We start from the raw sequence: 8,040 nt of genomic DNA, 5'->3' as shown, positions 1-8,040 counted from the left end.
GGGTTGCATTCACGTATGATCACGAAATTTTGCTGACAATAATTTTAAAACCACAAAACGTTTTTATATCAAATTAAAGTAATTAAACTTTACACACTATAATGTTACAATTATACAACTATTTTTTGTCACGTTTCTATTTTCTAAGCAATTCAGACATAGTTCAATTACTTTAATATAATTAAAGAATAACTTCATGGCTTTTTTCTTTGATCAACTTCATAGCTTTACTATAAAAATTCAATTACTTTATGTGAGAAAGAATATTCGCATCATTTTATTGTTACGATAGATAAGTTCACTACGTAAGAGTTGCAGGATTTTTAAGCTTGGTTTAGCTTAAAAGTGATGGGAAATGGAAGGAAAAAATAAAATTTTGATTTTTCCTTCTTTACAAAGGAATATTGTCTCATATTGGAGTTCATTTGTTGAGTATATATATATATATATGATTATACTTCTTCTATCTCTTAAAGAGTTGAGAAGATTGCAAGCCTCGCACTGTCATCGTCGTCGCTCGCTCGACTTCGGTCAAATGATTTGGTTGATTAAATTTTTGGACCAAATTTATTTGTTAAATATTAATATTTAATCCAAATCGACCGATTTGTAACGGTAATTTAAAGTTTCCCTTCGATTTTGCGTAAATAGCCATTTAACAGGAGTGTGATTTGCTACCGTTCTTTGAGTTCGTTGGTAACTGGGGTTTGAAGTACCGCTATACCAGTGAGGTTATCCGTTCTATCCTGAAAGGAAATAATCTTAAACCTCGGGTACTAGGAGGGGATTAAGTTCCTTAAGGAAACTCGGGTACTAGGAGGGGATTAAGTTCCTTGAGAAAACACTGCGAATTCAGTGGGCTCGGATTAATTTCTGTTCTTCTACATTTCTGATTTTTTCATTGATACTGGTTTTGAATATATTTTCGAATACAGAATACTAATAAAATCAACCCAACCCTTTCGAACTCTATATTTTGACCAGCACAAACAAAAAGAACAAAAGAAAAGAAAAGAAAATGTAATCTTGCTTATTAAGAAACGAGATCTCCCAAGACAAATTACTTAACCAGGTGTGTGTAGAATGCATTAAGTAATTTTCCCCAGAATTTCAAAAGGGAAAGAGATTAAAAAACAAGCAATTTTCTCAATATGCCAAACTCGTGAACGGCTCAACATTGTCTTCAGGTTGATCTCAAGGTTTTACGTATGTGGTAAAATACTAAAATGTTATCATATCCATTAATTTTGAAGGTTGAATAATGTGACGACTCGACCAGTTGTTTTGAGTATTATAACTCCATTTCCTTATTTACTGCTCAATTTATACTTTGCAGTTGTTTTATGACTTACCGGATTAGTTGATTCGGGTCCGGAAGGAATTCGAAGGAAACGAGACACTTAGTCTCATAATTGAAAATTTAAGTTAGAAAAGTTGAACGGATGTGGACTTAGGTGTAAACAACCTCGGATCTGAATTTTTATGGTTCCAATAGCTCCGTATGGTGATTTTGGGCTTAGGAGCATGTCCGAAAATTTTTTGGAGTAGAGGAATTAGGCTTGAAATGCCGAAAATTAAATTTTTGGGAAGTTTGACCGGGGGGTTGACTTTTTTATATCGGAGTCGAAATCCGATTCTGAAAATTTTAATAGGCCTGTTATGTCATTTATAACTTGTGTGTAAAATTTGAGGTCAATCGGACGTGATTTGATAGGTTTCGACGTTGTTTGTAGAAATGAAAAGTTTCAAAGTTCATTAGGCTTGAATCTATGTGTGATTCGTGTTTTTAGTATTGTTGGATGTGATTTGAAGACTCGACTAAATTCATATGATGTTTTAGGACTTGTTGGTATATTTGGTTGAGGTCCCGAGGGCCTCGGGTGAGTTTCGGATGGTTAACGGATCAAAAAGCGGACTAAAATAGTTGCTGCAATTTCCTTATGCTGCAAATTTCTTCGCCCAAAATCGAGGCCAGAATCTCCTAGAATCGAGCTCAGAATCTCCCATGATCGAGCCCAGTATCGAAGCCACGATCGAAGGCCAAGATCGAGGGCTATGATCGAGGGCCACGATCGAAGCCATGATCGAAGGCAGGATCGAAGGCCAGGGTCAAGGGCCAGGATCGAGGCCCAGGATCGAGTACCATGATCGAAGGCCAAGATCGAGGCAGTACCGAGGGCTGTCTGGGCAGAAGTATAAAGCAGGAGACTTCGTCCCATTTGTCATTTTTGACAAATTGGAGCTTGAGGAGTTATGATTTTTGATAGATTTTCAAGAAAAACTTGAGGTAAATCCCTTGTGATCATTTCTACTCCATTATATTGAATTATCATCGAATAATCTGACTACATTACATGTTTTTGAAGTGTAAATCGGAGATTTGAACTTAGAAATTTAGAAATAAAATTTGTTGATTTGAGGGTCGAGTTGAGGTCGGATTTTGGTAAAATTGGTATGGGTAGACTCGTGGTTGAATGGGCTTTCGGATTTTAAACTTTTGTCGGGTTCCGAGACGTGGGCCCCACGGGCGATTTTTGAGCTAAATTTTGGATTTTTATTGAAAAATTATATTTTCATATGGAATTAATTCTAGTAAATTTTATTGACTGAAACGAATTATTTGTGATAAGATTCGAGGCATTCAGAGGCCGATTTGCGAGGCAAAGGCATAGCAGTGTAAAGAATTTCATGTTTTGAGGTAAGTAACAGTTTTAAATATGGTCCTGCGGGTATGAAACCCCGGATTTTTATATCATGTGATTATTTTGGAGGTGACGCATATTCTAGGTGACGGGCGTGTGGGTGTGCACCAAGGAAATTGTGACTTGGTCCGTCCCGTAAAACTGTAAAGTTGAATAACTTGTTGTTAGATATATGCTCTTTATGTGTTGTGGAAATTTGACTGTAAGACATGTTAGAAAATATGTTTAGGCTATATGTTGGTACTGGTGGGACCCACAGAGGTCGTGTATACATTGAATTATCTGCTAAATTGTTGTTTGGTACTCAATCATAGTTTACTTATTTATTTTATCTCAGTCTCTATTATTCATTATTGATGTATCATATCATTATTGTTTGGGCTGATTTCATGATTATTGAGAGCCTAAGAGACTGGAGAGATTTATGACTGAGTGGGGCCGAGGGCCTGATTGTGAGATATTGATACTATAGCACGTGAGTTGTCCGTGCAACACGTGAGTTGGCCGTGCGGATCCAGTTATTGATACTATAGCACGTGAGTTGTCCGTGCAGCACATGAGTTGGCCGTGCGGATCCAGATATTGATACTATGGCACGTGAGTTGTCCGTGCAACACGTGAGTTGGCCGTGCAGATTATAGCGCTTGGGATTTAGGAGCCCCCCAGAGTCTATACACCCCTAGTGAGTGCGGGTACCTATTGAGTGTGAGTGCTGAGGGCTAAGAGCCGAGTGGTTGAGCTGTTGTGACGAGTTGAGTATCTGTTGCCTAAGAGACTGTACTTGCTTTTCATTTTTTGTTGCACTTAGTTGCTATCTGTCATTGTTGTAAAATTTTCTAAAAGATTTTATATTCGAATTACATGAACTTGAACTGTATAAAATTGATTTGACTTAAACTGCCGGATTTGAAAGCATGTCTATTCCTTGTTGAAATTACTGAAAATGAACTGTAACTGTGTATCTCGTCATTATCTTCAGTTTCTTATTTATTATTGTTACTTACTGAGTTGGTTGTACTCATACTACACCCTGCACTTCGTGTACAGATCCAGGTATTCCCGGACATAGCGAGTGTTGATTCTTTCGCGCAGTTGATTTTTCCGGAGATTCTGAGGTAGCTTCCGTGTTTCACAGACCTTGCCTCTCCCTCCATATCTTCTTATTTACTGTATTTGGTCTTAGACTATTATGGACCGTATTTTCCAGACTTGTATTCATATTAGATGTTCATGTATTCAGTGACACCAGGTTTTGGGGAGTGTTCGTATCAGTTTTTGTGGGATTTTTGTATTGTATTTAATTATTGTATTTTTAAACTTAAAGAGAAATTGTGGTTTATGGAGATTATCGGCTTGCCTAATTTTGAGATAGGCACCATCACGACAGGTTGGGATTTTGGGTCGTGACAAGTTGGTATCAGAGCCTAGGTTACATAGGTCTCACGAGTCATGAGCAGGTTTAGTAGAGTCTTGCGGATCGGTACGGAGACGTCTGTACTTATCTTCGAGAGGCTACAAAACCCTTAGGAAAATTTCACTTTCTTGTATTCTATCATGCGAATTTGTTGATTCCGGAAACTAAATTTCTTTTATTCTATTCTCTCACAGATGGTGAGGACACGTACTACCGGATCAGACAGTCAACCACCCGTGCCATCAGTTAGGGCCGCGAGAGGCCGGGACCGTGGTTGAGGCCGGGGCCGAGGTAGAGGTCGAGGTGTAACTCGTACCACAGTTGGACCCGCACCAGTAGTACCACCAGTTGCTCCAGGTTAGGAGCAGATTTCAGATGTAGTTGAGCCGACAGGACCAGCTCAGGCACCAGTTGTGCCCGTTGAGATTCCAGGCCTTCAGGAGACTTTGGCCCAGATATTGGCAGCTTCCACTGGTGTTGCTCAGGTGGTTTCGGCTTAGGCCGTACCTGCCACTTCTCAGGCCGTGGGAGGTACTCATACCCCTGTTGTCCATACCCCAAACCAGGTAGTACAAGGACTTTAGATACTGGGGGCACTACCAGCCCAGCCGGTTGCAGCTGCTCAGGCCCCGGTAGTTCCTGTTATGGCAAATGATGAGCAGAGGAGACTTGAGAGGTTTGAGAGGCTCCGACCTCCACTATTTAGCGGTACTGAGTTAGAGGATGCTCAGGATTTTCTGGATAGGTGTCAGCGGATGCTTCTGACAACGGGTATTCTGGAGACCAGCGGGGACTCATTCACTACTTTTCAGTTTTCTGGGGCTGCCTTCAGATGGTGGGAGGCTTATGAGATGCGCATGCCAGTTGGTACAGTACCACTTACATGGCAGGAATTCTCCGTTCTATTTGTGGAGAAGTTCGTGTCGCAGTCTCGCAGAGAGGAGCTGCTGTCACGACCCAAAAATTCCACCACAGGCATCGTGATGGCACCTAGTCTCTAAGACTAGGTAAGACGATTTCAATTATATTTTTAGAGCCATTTTTTAAAATTAAATAAGTAACCAAAACTAACAGCGGAACAAATATGAATGTACAAGCTCCCAAGACTGGTAGTACTAAGTCACGAACTCTAACTGAATACATGGAATGATCAAGAGGACCGAATATACAATACTGTTTGATTAAAAATTAACAGTACAATGAAATAAAAAGACTGCAAGGGACTGCGACGACCAAGCAGCTCTACCTTGAATCCTTATGATCCCGCTTTAACTTTTCTCAAGCCCAAAAACTCCAATACCTGGCTCTGCACAAAAATGTGCAGAAGTGTAGTATGAGTACACCACGGTCAGTACCCAGTAAGTATCAAGAGTAACCTCAGTGGAGTAGAGACGAGGTACAGTCAAGACACTCACTAGTCTAATAGCCTGTGCAATATAACATACAAAATAATAGGAAGCAGATAACAATAAGGGCAACATAAAACAACCAGTAATATGCACAGCAGACAACAAGAATACCATTAATATCGCTTAACAATTAATAAATACAATTACACACAATAAATCAAATCCTTCAAATAAATATCTTTCACATATAATTCTTTCAAATAACTCTCTTTCAAATATAATTTTCTCAAACAATTACCTTTCAAATATAATTCTTTCATATAATACCTTCTACATAAAAAATCCTTTCAAATAAATATTTTGAATATAATTCTTTCAATTAAAAAGTCACCATGTGACACCTCGTTTCATAATTATAAAAATACGGGTCTCAACCCATTTCCATATTTTTCGTAAACACGGGTCTCAACCCATTTTTTTATATTTTTGCGGCACCTCGTGCCCATAATTAAATCATCATATTTTTTCCGGAACCTCGTGCCTTCATTTCATATCACAACTACACGGATAATTCATGTGCCAAATATCATTATCATTTAATCATAGCACCCCGTGCCCACAATTCATATCACAACTGCACGGACAATTCACGTGCCAATATCCTCATTATTTACTCACGGAACCTCTTGCTCACATTTCATTTTACAATCCGCCTGGCAATAGCCATATGCTCTCAATTTCAACATAAATCAGATTGTCATCAATTTACCAACAACAAAAAAAAATTGTACAGGGTATAAAAATAAATACAAGAATATCACAACATCACATGAAAATCATCAACCCGACATCATCACATATCGTCCCTGACAATAGCCACCCTTATCGCTCCTATTGCCACCCTTATCACTCCTATAGCCATCCTTATCGCTCCGCCCAGACAATATCAATAGCCACCCTTATCGCTCCTATTTCCACCCTTATCGCTCCTATTTTCACCCTTATCGCTCCGCCCAGACAATATTCCAACAAAAATAACCACAGTGAAATACCACCCTTATACCCACATAATATCAACGGTGAAATGCCACCCTTATATCTTCAAAATAATAATTAACACAACACAACAATTTATACGGGAATTTATCACGGCAACATAACAAAATCAATTCATATCATAATTTGCCCAATGGCTACAACCAAGTCAATTAATTTCACAACAAATAGTTGAAGGCTCCACACAATGTGTACAACACCCAAAAATAATCAACAGAGATAGAAATTACTCAACATAAAGCAAGGTCTTTATTAACTCCAAATTTTCAATAATTATATAATCACCTCTTCTTAAGCTCATTTAATTAATTATTTGCAGAGGGAAAAATCCAAAATGAAATTAAATTCCAATATTTATCAAACCAGTAAATTCATGGAATTTCATAAATAATCAAATAACAATCACATCAACTTGTCATATAACAACAGAGTCAACAACAAGGATTTAGGGACGACAAATAGATGATTAAATATATGCCAACAATTATCCAATTTACTACACAATATGCTCAAGACTTTAACTCAATAAAATTTGCACATATAAATCAAGTACCTACTCGTCACCTTGCGTACATGGTTTTCAATTACACAAATTGCAAATAAGACTCAATTCCTAAGGGAGTATTCCCCCACTCGAGGTTAAGCAAGACACTTACCTTTTTGAAGTTAGGTCGATATTCCAAAATAGCTTTCTCACGTGAATTGACCTCCGGACGGCTCCAATCTTTCTTGAGCCTTCCTTACATTACTACGAGGTTTCGAAAATCCTAGCAACTTCAATCTATTTATAAACATAACAAAAGTGAACCATAATTAGGAAGATTTTCATGGTTTCAGCTCATTTGAGCATTTTATCAAACACTAGGTGTACAAATTTGGTTACAAGGTTCTTTTACAAGATTTCCTTCATTCCACAACCCAATATTTACTTATTTGATCTCAACAATCTCTCCACAAACCTTATTGGTACAAGCATATATATATATATATATAATACTCTTACACCCAAGAATCATACTCCCAATCACCAATCTTTTACCCCAAACTCGAAATTGAAGACTAGGGGTTAAATCTTACTTCTTTGATGAAGATCTTGTGATTAGCTTCTTTGATTCTTGAAGATTGGATGATTAGAATGTTAGGTTCCCTCCTTCTCTCTCTAAAATGCTCTTACCTCTCTCTAAAACTATCAGAAACTTACCCCAAAATAAGCCCCAAAGCTTATTTATCAAAATGGGGTCGGACTATGAAAATAGAAAGATTAACCCTCCGAAAGCAGGTCTGCGGTCGCATAATGGACCGTAGAATGGGTATTGTCACGACCCAAAATCCAACTAGTCGTGATAGCACCTAACACAAACCCGCTAGGTAAGCCAACTTTCAACTATCCAATCCCAATAATAATTATTAAAGAAATTTAAGTAAATAATTATCTTAACCTTATACATTCCCCAAGAACTGGTAGTAAAAATCATGAGCTTCAAAGAATAGAGTATACAAAGCGAAAATGAAATAAATA

This window comes from Nicotiana tabacum, chromosome 2 (genome assembly GCF_000715075.1).
Source record: "Nicotiana tabacum cultivar K326 chromosome 2, ASM71507v2, whole genome shotgun sequence".
NCBI lineage: Eukaryota > Viridiplantae > Streptophyta > Magnoliopsida > Solanales > Solanaceae > Nicotiana > Nicotiana tabacum.
The sequence above is the reverse complement of the archived record's forward strand: the minus strand, read 5'-3'. Positions refer to the sequence as shown.